At 40.4% G+C, this 19,545-nt stretch overlaps 1 long non-coding RNA gene across 1 annotated transcript in view; it reads right to left on the reverse strand.

Annotated features, from left to right (window-relative positions):
* Positions 1-1,438: 1,438 nt before the first annotated feature.
* Positions 1,439-19,545, reverse strand: part of LOC134358759 (uncharacterized) — a 48,137-nt gene continuing 30,030 nt past the window's right edge. The window contains exons 3-4 of the long non-coding RNA XR_010020941.1: positions 3,527-3,605; positions 1,439-1,509 (exon numbers count right to left, since the gene is read on the reverse strand). This is a non-coding gene — a long non-coding RNA (uncharacterized LOC134358759). The remainder of the gene's footprint in view (positions 1,510-3,526; positions 3,606-19,545) is intronic.

Below are 19,545 nucleotides of genomic sequence, written 5' to 3' on the forward strand. Positions count from 1 at the left end.
GAGACAGCACTCAACCAGCTGATCTCTCAGTCCCTGCAGCTCCTCATCACCATCTGTAATAGCAATTGCCGAATGATCCTGCTGTTAGTTTTGCACTGGTTGCTCTGGGCCAGTATCATACCTCCCAGTGACCAGTGAGCAAACCAATGCTCTCTTCAAAGTTCAGTCAATTTACTATCACATGACCGTGAGATTCATTCTCTTTATTGCATTCATTTCTCCTTCATTACATCAATGGAAAGAAATATTTAATTTTGGATTTATAGAAGCAGCTTCTCTATATTTAATTTGCCTCTAAAAGATATCCCTTCAGTCTTCTCTGTTGCAAGGAGAGTAAATGCCAGTGCTGCAGACAACACCTCCATCCTGAGAAAGAATTAAACTTAGCCAGCTGTGAAAGAAAATGAAAACCAAAAACCCTTTATCCAAAACTCATTGCAGAATATTTCACTGCTTTCCAGGCAAATATCTACACTAATATTCAACATACATATTTCTTCTCTCTTCTCTTGACTTTAATTGACATAGCTGTCTTTCTTGACCTTGTATGTTATTTTAAAATTTTACTCATTCTGTGTTCTGGGGTGTTGATAGGTGCTGGAGGGCACTTGCTGAGAGTGCCAATTGTTTCAGGCACAGTGTACTTTGTGGAGAGTAACATGTAGGAAACACCAAGAGAAAGTGGAATAACCCTTGAATTAGCCACTGTCAACCAGACTTTCAAACCATGATGCAGCTACAGTACATAACAAGAAAAAGGACTCCAACTTTCATTGCCTGATACTGATGTTCTTTGCTAACTGTAAACTTACTGAAAAGCTTGAAATCAATTTGAAAGCCAGATATCTGTGAGCAGTCATCAAAAGATTCAGCCCAGTTATAAAGTTAAATCTGCCGTTTTGTCTCAGAACTGATAAACTATACAGAAACAAGACTGAGCTCCCAGTTGAAGTCTGCATGCATTTTGTGTAATAAACAGTTAACATCACTGCTATATCAATAATTGTTGGATGACTTAATATAAAACAACCATGTTACTAAGTAATTCTGTTCTCTTAATCATTGTCTTACCACTCAAGGTAATTGTGCATCTTGATATAGAACTTAGAAAAACTGGATGAATTGGACTGGAAGAGAAAGCAGTCATATTTTGCAAAAACAAAAATCATATTGTTTCCTACAGTTACAGAAAAATAGGAGCCCAAATAAAAAGTGGTAAATGAGTCTTGATTTCAATAATTATCTTCAGTACATCGAAGGATTAATATATAGTTATATAAATTTACCCTTTAAATCTTACAAATTCACTTGAAAATGCATTTGGAAAAGGTTCCCTGTAGAGTTTCCAAAGAAGGCCTGTGCAGATGCTGGAAACATAACATAATGAGTGGGGTTTATTAGCATTAATATGTAAAATATGACAGATGAAGGGTTTACTGCCAGGTTTATTTGCATACTTTGCTCACATGCTGATTTTAAAATTCTGCATCTTGACCATCTTTACATATTCTAGGGAAAAATGGAAAGAAAACCAATTTAGTACTTTAAACCAATCAACTGTTTGCCCGTTTATTTCTTTCAGACCACCCCTCAGCCCAGTGTTGACAGTACATGATATTCCATTAATCTGCCTAATGAAAATTTAACCAGCATTATAAACAAATAATTGACTATTATCCTCCCAAAGAGGCATGAACATCCCAAATAAATTACTCCTGCTTATTTCATCACACAAAAGTAGTCACTGATTGATGTCAAAATATGTGCTTGCCTTTCTGTCACTGAAAGTGGGTCTCAGTTAAGCCAATGGCTGATTTAATGAGTGTCTTTGGGTGAGTAAATGTCCTAAATTGTTCAGTCATTAGCTTTTTCTTGTCTGTGTAAAGATTTGACGAATCTGCTTTGCTGTTGTATATTATGTTATCGTACAATTCTCCAACCAATCATTTAATTTGTTTAATTCATTACTCTGATTCAGACAGTCTGGGTTCCTTTCATTTTCCCAGTCTAATTTCTCTTTTAACCCAAATGATGTGAAATACCTCTTCATTGAGTATAATTAACATTAAAATCAGTGTGCTGTAATGAATTATCATACAAATTATTTAGTAAATGTCATAATCTTTCTCACTGACACCAAGGTTGTCCTGGCGCAGCGGGTGAGAAATTAGACATAATACACCAACCATTCTCAAAATATTTTCTCCTGTTTTTCTCGATGTTTTATAGATTCAGTTATCATTTTGTGGATTGTTTGTAACTTAATAGTTTACCTAAAAAACAACTTAAGTATTGTCTCATCATTTAGCTAAAGTATTTAACCATTGCCCTCTGTAGAATTATAAGAACTTTTGACCAAAAGGAACCTACATTAATCATCATAATCTGAATATTATAACTTAGATTTAGAGCTTCGTTTTAACAGGCACTTATAACATAGGCAATCTGCTTTCTTATAATACTCCAGCGATTGGCATTCCATTCAGAATTGCCAAGTGACACAATGGGTTTTTTATTTAATTCTGAACATTATTAAAAAGCATGAATTAGCACATAGATATCACTTAAATAAATGTGCATGCTTTATTGCATATTTAAAAGGGAAAATCTACTTTAATAAAAAAAATTTAAGTGGCTTGTTTATCAATTTACATTTCAAGATCTGCATGATATAAAAACAGTCAGAATTTTTTAAATAATTTATTCATGGAAAATAAAAATTAAAATAGAAAATAAATGTGCCAGAAATATTTCCCATAATTTAGTTAAAATAAAAAAGCAATGCCAGGGCATTGTTAATAAAATTTATAAATATACATACAGATATTCTGTTTGTACATGCAGTCTTGGTCTACTGCATATTGATTCCTCGTCCTCAGTGATCATCGAATTATATTTATTAATTTCTTAGAGAGACACTAATCTCTGATGATTAACCACAGTGTTTATAGTTCTGAGGTAAGTTTCATATTTACAAGATAATGAATATGTTTGATCCCAACAATTCAGGAATTTCCTTTTAGGGGCATCAGTTGTCTCAGAACTTTGACCTGACTCCGTACACCTTTAAATGATATGATTGGAGCATTTTGTGAATATTATTGTTTGGTCTCCATGCACTTTGCAGCTTGGTAGCTATACAAAAGCAGTGGAATATCTTGTCCACTCACTTTGCAAAGAATAGCAGCAAGGAACATCGTTTCAGGTTAATACTTCTGGTCAGAAACTCTGTGCAGTGCACTTTCACAGTTCATATTAATTTCCTGATCTCTTTCATTAAGTTACAGCATTAGAATACAGTCCAAACAAATTGTTACTTGATGTGTTTCATACAAGGTTATGCTATGCCACCAAACCTGAATTATAGCATTGAAACAAACAGAACACAATACCATTGACAAAGAATCCACTGTTCACTTAGAGTTTGCCTGAAAGAACCTGTGTCTCATAATGCACAGGTTTGAGAAAGGAAGGCAAATTGACCATTCCATTTTTCTCGCTTGACGTCTTCTGTTTATACTCCTACCTTCTTCATTGTTCCGTGTAAATCTATCAAGAGCATTTCATCGAGTTTGCTGAAGTTTTAAAGCTCCCAATCATGCACACTAGCCAAAAAAAAAGAAAATATTAAGCATTGTTCAGAATCTCAATTATTTTGATATTTTAATGTCCCCATGTATGAAATCTGTACTGGAAAGAAATAGTTTAAATGTGATATTTCCTTTTTAACATGTGTTGAGGGAGCACAAAGAAACATTCAGCTGAATCAGAAGTCAGCATGGCTGTTAAACTGTACCACTGCTGCTTACAATACTCTTTACACAGATAGAGCAGATGGTCAGAGTGTAGTTTAACAACATTTTTACCAGATGAGGAGAAAGAAAATCAGAGTACTGTCATTTTCTGCAATTACTTAGTATGCAAACAGGCATTTCACCTTGAAATGTTACAAATCCAGAGCTCTGATTTTCAGTAAAGTTGCCTCCACCTGTATTTTAGGAGAAATCTTAAGCTTTATTTTGAATGAGTAAGTATTTGAAATATAATTTTAAATTTATTTGTGGTTATATCATTTATTTATTAAAAGAAAAAAAACAGATTGTAGTCAAATAAGACAAGTGACAATCAATCTTCCAACTGAAATACTGAAATGTTACATGGAACAGATTAAATTAGTTGACAATTATATCCTTCATCAGTTTCACTGGGTATAAATCTGTTTTCTGAACCAATTATTATTTAATTTGAATGCTTATAAATCAGAAGAGGAAGTATTTTAAAGATTGATTTAGGTTAAAAAGTAGGATAATTAACTGATGCCAGAAGCTTATTTTGATTAAATTATTCTTGTGTCTCTGATTTATGAAGAGAAATATTCATGTCCTGTGTTTCGGCTGGACCACTGACAGAGTGCTAACATGGGCTATAGGGTTCCCCGTAACCTAATCTTGAAGCAATCTTGAAGCAATTAACTCCTTCAAATCTTTAACTAACAGAGCCCACCATGCAAGACGTCCCTGAGGACTACCACTCTAATAGACCTCAGCAAGCACTCCACATCTTCTGCTGTGATATCCCACATTCGAGAGCTTACTGCAGTGGCCAGAGAGCAATGGTTCATCTGAAATAACACAGATGAATCATCCCAGGATCATAAGCTCTTCATTAACTCCTGATTCCTCTGCTAATTAACAGCAAGCAAAGCAAAAATGTCTGACAGGCTGGATGGACCCTTGGCTCTGTGGTTAATACGATGCAAATGACATGGGATGAAAGTCCTCAGCTGGAGCCTTGGCGGCTGCAAGATAATCTATTTGTGGATGGAAAAGAATGGATTCACTAAAGCAATTCATTGTTACTTTGAGCACCAAATAAGAAGCTATAAACTGTACATGATTCTTTAAAATATATAAAATAGAGATAATGGTCAGAAAGGAGTTATTAAAAATAATTCATGGCAGGTGCAGTATTTAAATTGCACGCACTCCATACTCATCACCAGGGTGAATGAGAAAGCTTCACAATTGCTATTATCTCTGAGAGCAAAAGAAACGTTGCACGAACTTTGGAGGATAAACAGGGGATTGGTTGTGATTCTTCCACACTTGACCAGCTTGTTGAAATTCAAAGTTCAAAGATCAAAGTAAATTTATTATTGAAGTACCTGTATGTCACCATATACTACCCTGAGTTTCATTTCCTTGTGGGCATTCACAGTAGAAACACAAAGAAACACAATAGAATTGATAAGAAAGTAGATACAAAGATGGACAAACAATCTGTACAAAAAATTATAACCTTTTTTTAAATTTAGTGATAGAGCACAGAGTAGGCCCTTCGTGGTATGCTGTCCCAGCAACCCAGCAACCCCATTAACCCTAACCTAATCACGGGACAACTTACAATGACCAATTAACCAACCTGCTATGTCTTTGGTCTGTGGGAGGAAACCAGAGCACCCAGTAGAAACCTACGCATTCCACCGAACAGAGACTCCTTACAGAATGATGCTGGAGTTGAACTCCAAACTCTGGAATGCCCCGAGTTGTAATAGTGTCACACTTAACAGCTACAGTACGGTGGCACTAACTAAGCAAATACAAAAAAAAAATTAATAAATAGATAAATAATATTGAGAACAAGAGTTATTGAATCCTTGCAAGTAAGTCTTTAGGTTGTATGATTAGTTCAGTTTTGAGTTGGACCTTCAGATCCTTGAGTTGGACTTGTAGCCACAAAGTCTCATCTGTACAATGAGACAGACTTCTAATTCATTCAGAGGGCAACACGGTAGTGTAGCAGTGAACACAACACTTTAAGTTGTGCCAACTGTAAAATCGGGGTTTAATTCCCACCACTATCTGTAAGAAGTTTGTACATTCTCCCTGTAATCACATGGCTTTCTCTGGGTGCTCCTGTTTCCTATAAGACCATGAGATATAGGAGCAGAAGTAGGCCTTTCAGCCCATTAAGTCTGCTTCACCATTCAGTCATGGGCTGATCCAATTCTTCCAGTCATCCCCACTCCCCTGCCTTCTCCTCATACCCTTTGATGGCCTGGCTAATCAAGAACCTATCTATCTCTGCCTTAAATACACCCAATGACTTCGCCTCCACAGCCACTCGTGGCAACAAATTCCACAGATTTACCAGCCTCTGACTAAAGTAATTTCTCTACATCTCTATTCTAAATAGATGTCTCAATCCTGAAATCATGCCCTCTTGTCCTAGACTCCCCTACCATGGGAAATAACTTTGCCATATCTAATCTGTTCAGGCCTTTTAACATTTGGAATGTTTCTATGAGATCCCCCCTCATTCTCCTGAACTCCAGGGAATACATGTGGCTACAAGTCTAACTCAAGCATCTTTGCCACAACTTGGCTTACTTCACTGTTATCATTTCCCGTCAGTCACCTTGTGTACAGCCGTTCCTTTCATTCCTGGAATCATCCTCATGAATCTTCTCTCAACCCTCTCCAATGTCAGTATATCCTTTCTAAAATAAGAAGCCCAAAACTGCACACGATACTCCAAGTGTGGTCTCATGAGTGCCTTATAGAGCCTCAACATCACATCCCTGCTCTTATATTCTATACCTCCAGAAATGAATGCCAACATTGCATTCGCCTTCTTCACAACCGACTGAGCCTGAAGGTTAACCTTTATGGTATCTTTCACAAGGACTCCCAAGTCCTTTTGCATCTTTGCATTTTGAATTCTCTCCCCAACTAAATAATAGTCTGCCCGTTAATTTCTTCCACCAAAGTGCATGACCATACACTTTCCAACATTGTATTTCATTTGCCACTTCTTTGTTCATTTCCCTAAACTATCTAAGTCTCTCTGTTTCTTCAACACTACCCGCTCCTCCACCTATCTCTGTATCATTGGCAAACTTAGCCACAAATCCATTAATCCCATAGTCCAAATCATTGACGTACATCAGAAAAAGCAGCAGTCCCAACACCAGCACCTGTTGAAATCCACTGGTAACCGACAGCCAGCCAGAATAGAATCCCTTTATTCCACTCTCTGTTTTCTGCCTATCAGCCAATGCTCCACCCATGCTAGAAACTCCCCTGTAATTCCATGGGCTCTTTTCTTGCTAAGCAGCCTCATGTGTGGCACCTTGTCAAAGGCCTTCTGAAAATCCAAGTACACCACATCTACTGCATCTCCTTTGTCTACCCTGCTAACAATTTCCTCAAAAAATTGCAGTAGGTGAGTCAGGTAGGATTTTTCCTTTCAGGAAACCATGCTGGCTTTGGCCTATCTTGTCATGTGCCTCCAGGTATTCCGTAATCTCATCCCTAACAATCGATTCCAACAACTTCCGAACCACTGATGTCCGACCAACCGGTCTATAGTTTCCTTCAGTTTTCCAGTCACCCGGTACAATGCCAGAATCTATCGATTCTTGAAAGATCATTATTAATGCCTCCACAATCTCTCCAGCTACTTCCTTCAAAATCCAAGGGTGAATTCCATCAGGTCCAGGAGAGTTATCCACCCTCAGACCGTTAAGATTCTCAGTCGTAATTTTCACTACACATACTTCACTTCCGTGACAGTCTCGAATGTCCAGTATACTGCAGATGTCTTCCACTGTGAAGACTGATGCAAAATACACATTCAGTTCCTCTGCCATCTCTGCATCTCTCATTACAATATCTCCAGCATCATTTTCTATTGGTCCTATATATACCCTCAACTCTCTTTTACCTTTTATAGACTTAAAAAAGCTTGTAGTCATCAGCTTCCTTTCATAATTCATCTTTTCCTTCCTAATTACCTTCTTAGTTTCCTTCTGCAAGTTTTAAAAAGCTCCCCAATCCTTTATCTTCCCACTAACTTCGGCTTCCTTGTATGCGCTCTTTTTTGCTTTTACTTTGCCTCTGACTTCACTTGCCCAGCCATGGTAGCGTTCTTCTTCCATTCAGAAATTTCTTCTTATTTGGAATATATCTGTCTTGCACTTCTCTCATTTTTCTCAGAAACTCCAGCCATTACTGCTCTGCTGTCCTTCCTGCTAGTGTCCCTTTCCAGTCAGCTTTGACCAGTGCCCCTCTCATGCCATTGTAATTTCCTTTATTCCACTGAAATATCGTCATTTCCTCCCACAGTCCAAAGAGATATGGTTAGGGTGAGTAAGTTGTCAGTGTGGTGAAATCGGCAGGCTTTCGGTACAGCCTCGCTAATTTGATTTGAGGCAAATAACACATTTCCTGTGAATTTCGATGCTCATGTGAGAAATAAAGCTAATCTTTAATCTCTATATTGGTTACATTCATAGAATTAAAGACTTGCTGAAAATAACAAAAGAGAAGGAAGCTGAATTACTACGGGTGAGTTAATGTCCTAATAAAAAAGGAAGTGAATAGTGAGATGGAATGTTGGGCCTAAAGGAATAAGAAGAAGCTACAAAAACAAATAAAATTTGAGAATTGTCACTTAAAATTTACAAAACCATTCTTTAAATATGGGCCGAGGTTGAACGTGATGATTGGTATTTTGTTGATCTTATCTGTTGCTCAACTGAGAGGTAAATCCAGAAGGTTCTGAAAAGTAAAGTTGAGCCTACAGATGAGAAGCTGTTTATGAAAAACAAAGCTCAGCTTAATCGAGTGTGTTTGCAAGTTCTCAAGAGTCCTAGATAATTGAAAGCATGAAGAATCCATTGGAAATGACCCTGGACCTTGCAGTGGGTATGTTCCAGTTTCTCTGAGACCGTATGGAGAGAAATTTCTTTCCATTCACAATATGCAAAGGATTGTGCAAATGTACGGCTGACAGGAGCACAGAAGGCCAGCAGGTCTCTAATGGAATATGTGAATTGGTAGTAGTGAGGAGGAGACAGGATCAGGCACTTGGAGATAAGCATATATCCCACATTGATAGGGCACTGAAGGACATCCAGAATATCCACCAGAGCAACCTGAATCCCACCTCCTACCCGTCACCCCCCAAAAGAAAGGAGACAGCCAGAGGGAATACCGTGGCACATCAGAGAAGAGGCCTGTTTATTGTGAGTGGCAAATCTCCAATAGTGACTAGATTAAGGAAGGAGCCTTCTTCCTATTAACACCAACATGTTCTTCTGTTTCATATGGTTTCTTCAGGATACTTCATCCACTCTCGGAAATTTTGACATTCAGGGTAAACAGCCCTGATAATCAGTCCAAATGAAGGGTCTCAACCTGCAACATTAATTTTTATTCCCCTCCGTAGATGCTGCCTGACATTTAGAGATCCTCCAGCATGTTTATTTATTTTGGGATAAAGAACATAGAACATAGCATATTACAGGCCCTTCAGCCCACGATGTTGTGCTGACCATGTAATCTACTCTAGAAGCTGCCTAGAATTTCCCTAGCACATAGCCCTCTATTTTTCTAAGCTCCATGTACTGATCTAAGAGTCTCTTAAAAGACCTTCTCCCTTCATTCTCAGTCCTGAAAAATCATCTCAGCTCAAGACATTGACGGTTTATTCATTTCCACAGATGCTGCCTGATCTGCTGAATTCCTCCAACATTTTGTGTGTGTTGCTCTAGATTTCCTGCATCTGCAAATGCTCTCTTGTTTATGTTTATTTATTTTGAGATACAGCTTGGTAACAGGCTCTTGCAGCCCAACAAGCCCTTGTTATCCAATTACGTCTCTGTGAACAATTAACATAGAAACATAGAAACATAGAAAATAGGTGCAGGAGTAGGCCATTCGGCCCTTCGAGCCTGCACCGCCATTTATTATGATCATGGCTGATCATCCAACTCAGAAACCCGCCCCAGCCTTCCCTCCATACCCACTGACCCCTGTAGCCACAAGGGTCATATCTAACTCCCTCTTAAACATAGCCAATGAACTGGCCTCAACAGTTTCCTGTGGCAGAGAATTCCACAGATTCACCACTCTCTGTGTGAAGAAGTTTTTCCTAATCTCGGTCCTAAAAGGCTTCCCCTCTATCCTCAAACTGTGACCCCTCGTTCTGGACTTCCCCAACATCGGGAACAATCTTCCTGCATCTAGCCTGTCCAATCCCTTTAGGATCTTATACGTTTCAATCAGATCCCCCCTCAATCTTCTAAATTCCAACGAGTACAAGCCCAGTTCATCCAGTCTTTCTTCATATGAAAGTCCTGCCATCCCAGGAATCAATCTGGTGAACCTTCTTTGTACTCCCTCTATGGCAAAGATGTCTTTCCTCAGATTAGGGGACCAAAACTGCACACAATACTCCAGGTGTGGTCTCACCAAGGCCTTGTACAACTGCAGTAGTACCTCCCTGCTCCTGTACTCGAATCCTCTCGCTATAAATGCCAGCATACCATTCGCCTTTTTCACCGCCTGCTGTACCTGCATGCCCACTTTCAATGACTGGTGTATAATGACACCCAGGTCTCATTGCACCTCCCCTTTTCCTAATCGGCCACCATTCAGATAATAATCTGTTTTCCTATTTTTGCCACCAAAGTGGATAACTTCACATTTATCCACATTAAATTGCATCTGCCATGAGTTTGCCCACTCACCCAACCTATCCAAGTCACCCTGCATCCTCTTAGCATCCTCCTCACTGCTAATACTGCCACCCAGCTTCGTGTCATCCGCAAACTTGGAGATGCTGCATTTAATTCCCTCATCCAAGTCATTAATATATATTGTAAACAACTGGGGTCCCAGCACTGAGCCTTGCGGTACCCCACTAGTCACCGCCTGCCATTCTGAAAAGGTCCCGTTTATTCCCACTCTTTGCTTCCTGTCTGCTAACCAATTCTCCACCCACACCAATACCTTACCCCCAATACCATGTGCTTTAAGTTTGCACACTAATCTCCTGTGTGGGACCTTGTCAAAAGCCTTTTGAAAATCCAAATATACCACATCCACTGGTTCTCCCCTATCCACTCGACTAGTTACATCCTCAAAAAATTCTATGAGATTCGTCAGACATGATTTTCCTTTCACAAATCCATGCTGACTTTGTCCGATCATTTCACCGCTTTCCAAATGTGCTGTTATCACATCCTTGATAACTGACTCCAGCAGTTTCTCCACCACCGACGTTAGGCTAACTGGTCTATAATTCCCCGGTTTCTCTCTCCCTCCTTTTATAAAAAGTGGGGTTACATTAGCCACCCTCCAATCCTCAGGAACTAGTCCAGAATCTAACGAGTTTTGAAAAATTATCACTAATGCATCCACTATTTCTTGGGCTACTTCCTTAAGCACTCTAGGATGCAGACCATCTGGCCCTGGGGATTTATCTGCCTTCAATCCCTTCAATTTACCTAACACCACTTCCCTACTAACATGTATTTCACTCAGTTCCTCCATCTCACTGGACCCTCTGTCCCTTACTATTTCTGGAAGATTATTTATGTCCTCCTTAGTGAAGACAGAACCAAAGTAATTATTCAATTGGTCTGCCATGTCCTTGCTCCCCATAATCAATTCACCTGTTTCTGTCTGCAGGGGACCTACATTTGTCTTTACCAGTCTTTTCCTTTTTACATATCTATAAAAGCTTTTACAGTCCGTTTTTATGTTCCCCGCCAGTTTTCTCTCATAATCTTTTTTCCCCTTCCTAATTAAGCCCTTTGTCCTCCTCTGCTGAACTCTGAATTTCTCCCAGTCCTCAGGTGAGCCACTTTCTCTGGCTAATTTGTATGCTACTTCTTTGGAATTGATACTATCCCTAATTTCTCTTGTCAGCCATGGGTGCACTACCTTCCTTGATTTATTCTTTTGCCAAACTGGGATGAACAATTGTTGTAGTTCATCCATGCAACCTTTAAATGCTTGCCATTGCATATCCACCGTCAATCCTTTAAGTGTCATTTGCCAGTCTATCTTAGCTAATTCACGTCTCATACCTTCAAAGTTACCCCTCTTTAAGTTCAGAACCTTTGTTTCTGAATTAACTATGTCACTCTCCATATTAATGAAGAATTCCACCATATTATGGTCACTCTTACCCAAGGGGCCTCTCACGACAAGATCGCTAATTAACCCTTCCTCATTGCTCAAAACCCAGTCCAGAATAGCCTGCTCTCTAGTTGGTTCCTCGACATGTTGGTTCAAAAAACCATCCCGCATACATTCCAAGAAATCCTCTTCCTCAGCACCTTTACCAATTTGGTTCACCTGGTCTACATGTAGATTGAAGTCACCCATTATAACTGCTGTTCCTTTATTGCACACATTTCTAATTTCCTGTTTAATACCATCTCCGACCTCACTACTACTGTTAGGTGGTCTGTACACAACTCCCACCAGCGTCTTCTGCCCCTTAGTGTTACGCAGCTCTACCCATATCGATTCCACATCTTCCCGGCTTATGTCCTTCCTTTCTATTGCGTTAATCTCTTCTTTAACCAGCAACGCCACCCCACCTCCCCTTCCTTCATGTCTATCCCTCCTGAATATTGAATATCCCTGAACGTTGAGCTCCCATCCCTGGTCACCCTGGAGCCATGTCTCTGTGATCCCAACTATATCATAATCATTAATAACAATCTGCACTTTCAATTCATCCACCTTATTACGAATGCTCCTTGCATTGACACACAAAGCCTTCAGGCGCTCTTTTACAACTCTCTTAGCCCTTATACAATTATGTTGAAAAGTGGCCCTTTTTAATGCTTGCCCTGGATTTGTCGGCCTGCCACTTTTACTTTTCTCCTTTGTACTTTTTGCTTCTACGCTCACTTTACACCCCTCTGTCTCTCTGCACTGGTTCCCATCCCTCTGTTGTGAACTAACCTCCTCACGCCTAGCCTCTTTAATGTGATTCCCACCCCCTAACCATTCTAGTTTAAAGTCACCTCAGTAGTCCCCGCTAATCTCCCTGCCAAAACATAAGACCAGAAGGTATAGGAGCAGAATTAGGCCATCTGGCCCATCAAGTCTGCTCTGCCATTCAATCATGGCTAATCCTTTTTCCCTCTCAGCCCCAGTCGCCTGCCTTCTCCCCGTATCCATTCATGCCCTGGCAAACCAAGAATCTAGCAACCTCTGCCTTAAACATATATAAACACACGGCCTCCATGGCAGTCTGTGGCAAAGAATTCCACAGATTTTCCGTTTGTTGGCTAAAGAAATTCCTCCTCATCTCTGTTCTAAAAGGACACCCTCTATTCTGAGGCTGTGTCCTCTGGTCTTAGACACTCCCACCATAGGAAACATCCTCTCCACATCCACCCTATCACGGACTTTCAATAGGCTTCAATTAGGTCACAGTTCATTCTTCTGAATTCCAGAGAATACAGGCCCAGAGACATCAAATGCTCTTCACGTAACAAGCTGTTCAATCCTGAGATCATTTTCATGAACCTCCTTTCAGCCCTCTCCAGTTTCAGCACATCCCTTCTAAGAAAAGGGGCCCAAAACTGCTCGCAATACTCCAAGTGAGGCCTCACCAGTGCTTTATAAATCCTCAACATTTCACCTTTGCTTTTATATCCTAGTCCTCATGAAATGCATGCAAACTTCACATTTGCCTTGTGCATCACCAACTCAACCTACAAATTAACCTTCAGGCAATCCTGCACAAGGACTCCCAAGACACTTTGCACCTCCGATTTTGTATTTTCTCTCCATTTAGAAAATAGTCAACCCTTTAATTTCTTCTACAAAAGTGCATGAGTATACCCTTCTCAACACCATATTCCATCTGCCACTTCTTTTCCTATTCTCCTAATATACTTCCTCAAAACTACCTACCCCTCCACCTATCTTCATATCATCTGCAAACTTTGAAACAAAGTCATCAATTCCATCATTCAAATCATTGACAAATCAGTTACAGAGAAAGGTTGAATAGGTTAGGACTTTATTCCTTGGAGCATAGAAGAATGAGGGGAGATTTGATAGAGGTATATAAAATTATGATGGGTATAGATAGAGTGAATGCAAGCAGGCTTTTTCCACTGAGGCAAGGGGAGAAAAAAACCAGAGGACATGGGTTAAGGGTGAGGGGGGAAAAGTTTAAAGGGAACATTAGGGGGGGCTTCTTCACACAGAGAGTGGTGAGTATGGAATGAGCTGCCAGATGAGGTGGTAAATGTGGGTTCTTTTTTAACATTTAAGAATAAATTGGACAGATACATGGATGGGAGGTGTATGGAGGGATATGGTCCGTGTGCAGGTCAGTGGGACTAGGCAGAAAATGGTTCGGCACAGCCAAGAAGGGCCAAAAGGCCTGTCTCTGTGCTGTAGTTTTTCTATGGTTTCTATATACTGTATAAAGAATCAATCCCAACACAGACCCCTGTGGAACACCACTAGTCACCGGCAGCCAACCAGAAAAGGCTCCCTTTATTCCCACTCTTTGCCTCCTGCCAATCAGCCACTGCTTTATCCATGTTAGAATCTCTCCTGTAATACCATGGGCTCATAGCTTGTTAAGCAGCCTCATGGGTGACAGCTTGTTAAAGGCCTTCTGAAAATCCAAGTGCACAACGTCAACCGAATGTCCTTTGTCTATCCTACTTGCTATTTCTTCAAAGAATTCTAACAGATTTGTCAGGCCAGATTTTCCCTTGAGGAAACTATGCTGACCATGGCCTGTTTTATCATGTGCCTCCAAGTACCCTGAGACCACATTCTTAATAATCGGCTCCATTGAGGTCAAACTAACTGGCCTATAATTTCTTTCCTTCTGCCCCTCTCCCTTCTTGAACAATGGAGTGACATTTGCAACCTTCTAGTCTTCCAGAACCATTCCAGAATCTAGTGATTCTTGAACAATCATGACTAATGCTTCCACAATCTCTTCAGGCACCTCTTTCAGAACGCCGGGGTAAAATCACATTGGTCCAGGTGACTTACCTACCTTCAGACCTCTTAGTTTCTCGAGAATCTTCTCTCTAATAACAGTAACTTCACACACTTCATGACCCCTGGCGCTTGGAACTTCCATCACAATGCTAGTGTCTTCCGCAGTGAAGACTGATGCAAAATACATATTCAGTTCATCCACCATTTCCTTGCCCCCATTACTACCTCTCCAGCATCGTTTTCCTGTGGTCTGATATCCACTCTCATCTCTCATTCACACTTTATCTATCTGAAGAAACTATTGGAATCCTCTTTAACAGTATTGGCTCCCTTATTTTCTTATTCCACCTTTACCTTCTTAATGGCTATTTTAGTTGCCTTCTGTTGGTTTTTAAAAGCTTCCCAATCCAGAAACTTCTGATTAATTTTTGCTCTATTATATGCCCTCTCTTTGGCTTTTATTTTTGTTTTGGCTTCCTTTGTTGGCATGGTTGTCATCTTGCCTTTAGAATACTTCTTCCTCTTTGAGATGTATATATCCTGTGCTTCCAGAAATTCTAGCCATTGCTGCTCTACCATCATCCCTGCCAGTGTTCTTTTCCAATCAGTTCTGGCCAACTCCTCTCTCATGCCTCTGTAATTCCCTTTACTCCATTATAACACTGATATATCTGACTTTAGCTTCTTCTCAAACTTCACGGTAAGTTCGATCATATTATGATCGCTTGACTCTAAAGGTTCTTTTACCTTAAGCTCTCTAATCAATTCTGGTTCACTGCACAACACTCAATCCAGAATAACTGATCCCCTAGTGAGCTCAGCCATGAGCTGCTCTAAAAATCCATCTCGTAGGCATTCTAGAAAGACCCCCCTCTTGGAATCCACCACCAACCTAATTTTTCCGATCTAACTGCATATTGAAATCCCCCATGACGATTGTAACGTTGCCCTTCTGGCATGTATTTTCTATCTCCTGTTTTAATTTGTAGGCCACATCCTTACTGCTGTTTGGAGGTCTGAATATAACTCTCATCAGGGTCCTTTTACCCTTGCAGTTCCTTGGTTCAACCCACAATGATTCAAAACCCTCCGATCCTATGTCTCCTCTTTCTAATGATTTCACTTCATTTTTTTACCAACAGAGCGACACCATCCCCTCTGCCTACCTGTCTGTCCTTTTGCATCCTTGGACATGAAGTTCCCAGCTATATTCTTCTTTCAGCCATGATTCAGTGATGCCTACAACATCATACCTGCCAATCTGTAACAGTGCTAAAAGTTCATCTACCTTATTCTGTATACTGCGCACATTCAAACTTAACACCTTCAGTCCTGTATTCACTCTTTTCGATTTTGTCCACCTTTTACTTTGCAACTCATCCTGTTGATTACAATTTTGCCCTTCCATCAGCCTCTCCTTGCTAGAAGTCTCACTACACATCGCCTCTGCTGTGAACCAGCTACCTCATCTTCAGCACTATCACTACGGTTCCCATCCCCTGCCAAATTAGTTTAAACCCACCCAATTAACTCTAGCCAACCTTTCTGCAAGGATATTGGACCCACTTCAGGTTTAGGTGCAACCTGTCCCTTTTGTAGAGGTCCTACCTTCCCCAGAAGAGATCCCAATGATCCATAAGTCTGAACCCCTGCCCCCTGCACCAGCTCCTCAGCCACACATTCACCTGCCAAATCATTCTATTCCTCCCCTCATTGGCACATGGCACAGGCAGCAATCCAGAGATTACTACCCTGGTGATCTTGTTTCTCAGCTTTTTACCTAACTCCCTAAAATCTTTCTTCAGGACCTCCTCACCTTGTCTACCTATATCATTGGTGACAACACGTACCAAGACTTCTGGCTGCTCATCCTCGCCCTTGAGAATGCCATGGACCCGATCTGAGACATCCCTGATCCTGGCACCAGAGAGGCAACATACCATCCAGGTGTCTCAATTACGCCATCAGAACCTCGTTTCTGTTCCTCTGATTATGGAATCTCCTATCAATGGTGCACTCCTCTTCACGTTGTCTGGTCTTCTGAACCATGGTACCAGATCCATTGCGAGAGACCATATTCTTTGGAATGTTGGAGGAAACAGGAGCATCCACGTGGTTATGGGGAGAATATCAAACTCCTTACAGTCAGCAGTCGAATTGAACCTGGGTCGTCTGCACTGTTATAGCATTACACTAAGCACTACAGAACTGTGTTGCTCCAAGTGTTGTGTGTTCCTCAGGATTCTCAGCATCTGTGGAATCTCTTGAGTTTAAGACAGACATAGAGTCTTCTTGTGTCCCCACTACCACCAGTTTTTTGGCCCAAAATATCAATTCTAATTGTCTTTATAGATGTTGCCTGTCCAACTGAGTTCTGCCAGCATTTTGAGTGTGTAACTATGGAGTTTTCTCTAATGTCACAGAATTGTTAGGCTATCCACATTGTAGATTTGATGTTGTAGTTGAAACATCATACTCGCTTGTTGAATGATCACACTGCTATTTGCCAAGATTCCTCTTCACAAAAACATGTCACACACATACCATTTCACATTGTAAATATACAACTATTGGTTGCCTTGATGACTTATTTACTACCCATTACACTTGCAGGCATTTACAGCAGCAATGGAGATTCTCCGTTTTTGTCTATCCTTGACCATCCAGATGTAGAAGGGATTCTTCATTTCTATTTCTGTAACAGTTTTGTTTGACCAGTCAGGGTTGTTAGCCCTGAGGCGAATCCCCGAACTTGGAGGACTGGTAGACCACTATTAGTCTGGCCCCTACCCTCTGACCTGATAGGCATGGGTGACCCTACCAAGAGACAAAGCATAAAGCCCTGACTCCAATCAACGTGGCTCTCCGGGTTATTGAGTCAAGTAGGCCTCCAAACCCAACGACAAGGCTGTGGTCCTCTTGGAGTATTGCATTCATGTTGACCTTTAAATCCAGGTGTGGTTCATAAAAACAATGCCAGGGAAAATAATTTACAGGCAGTACTTTTTAATGTCAATGTAAACTTATTATCAAAGTGCCTATATGTCACCATTTACTACCGTGAGATTCATTCTCTTGCAGACATTCACAGGAAAATAAAGAAATATAATAGAATTTATGAAAAATTATACATAAACAAAGACCGGCAATGTGCAAAAGAGGAGAAATTGTACAAATAATAAAAATATTAATAATAATAAAGAATATGAGTTGTAGAGTTTAAATTCCTAAATCTCCTGCTTCGCTCTGATTGCAACAGGCAGGATTTCCCAGTGGCCAACCATTTTAATTCCATTCCCCATTCCCATTCTGACATGTCAGTCCAGGACCTGCTCTATTGCCACAATGAGGCCACTTACAGGTTAGAGGAGCAATACTTTATGTTCTTTTTGGGTAGTCTCCAACCTGCTGGGATGAAGATTGATTTCTGCAGCTTCTGGTAACTTTTCCTCGCCCCCCGCCCCCGCTCTCTTTTTCCATTCCCCTCTCACACCTTCTCCTCGCCTCATCTGTCCATCAACTCCTTGTGGTGCCCCTTCTCCATCCCTTTCTCCCATTGGTTCACTCACTTTCCTATCAAATTCCTTCTTTTTCACCTTTACCTTTACTACCCATCACCTCCCAGCTTCTTACTTCATCCCCCCTCCCCCACCCACCTACCTACCTTCCTCCTCACCTGACTTCGCCAATCACCTTTAGTTTGTATTCCCAACCTTCCCACCATTTCATTATTCTGGCTTCTTCCCCCTTCCTTTCCAGTCCTGACAAAGGTTCTCAGCCCAAAATGTTGACTTTTTTTCACTCCTTTAGATGCTACCTGTCCAGTACCTTGTGTGTGTATCTCCTACTTAATTACTCGATGACAGCTTTCCAACAACTACCTCACAAGCGTAATGCACAGTAGATGAAGCTCGGCTGTACATAAGCCTCAGTACTCTGTCTGTTGAATAACATAGTCATAGTCATAGTCATACTTTATTGATCTCTGGGGAAATTGGTTTTCGTTACAGTTGCACCATAAATAATAAATAGTAATAGAAATAGTAATAGTAATATTACTATTAGTAAATAGTAATAGTCATGGAAATAATAAATAGTAATAGAATAGTAATAGAAAATAGTAATAAATAGTCAGATAGTAATATGTAAATTATGCCAGTAAATTATGAAATAAGTCCAGGACCAGCCTATTGGCTCAGGGTGTCTGACCCTCCAAGGGAGGAGTTGTAAAATTTGATGGCCACAGGCAGGAATGACTTCCTATGACGCTCTGTGCTGCATCTCGGAGGAATGAGTCTCTGGCTGAATGTACTTTCGGTAATGTTATTTTTAATGCTGTGTCCTAAGGAAACAGGAAGTGTTTACACCATGAGAAGAAGCAGCTGCTGAGAGTCACAAGATGCCTACCATCATTGACAATTCTATTTCTTCAAGCAAGAGCATAACTGTAACTCAAGGAGATGGCTCTTTTACCATCTCGGCCCTGTTGATAATAGATCACGATGTACTAAAAATCAAGTCATGGCATCATACAGCAGGGCCGTCAAGTTAAAGAATTTCTGCAAGGATACAATGGACTTCAGCAACTGACGTGTTAATAGCAGTGCAGATTATGTCATCAGTCTCAAAATATCAAATGAGATCTGGTCCACGGCAGTCCAGCAACTGATCCCCTGCAAAGCAATTAAACTCTGATTGACCCCAAGTCTGTGTTTAATTAACAACAATTACTCTTTATGGCCTTAATAGGACATTATACGGT

The sequence above is a fragment of the Mobula hypostoma genome, chromosome 19 (genome assembly GCF_963921235.1).
Source record: "Mobula hypostoma chromosome 19, sMobHyp1.1, whole genome shotgun sequence".
In the NCBI taxonomy this organism is placed as follows: domain Eukaryota; kingdom Metazoa; phylum Chordata; class Chondrichthyes; order Myliobatiformes; family Myliobatidae; genus Mobula; species Mobula hypostoma.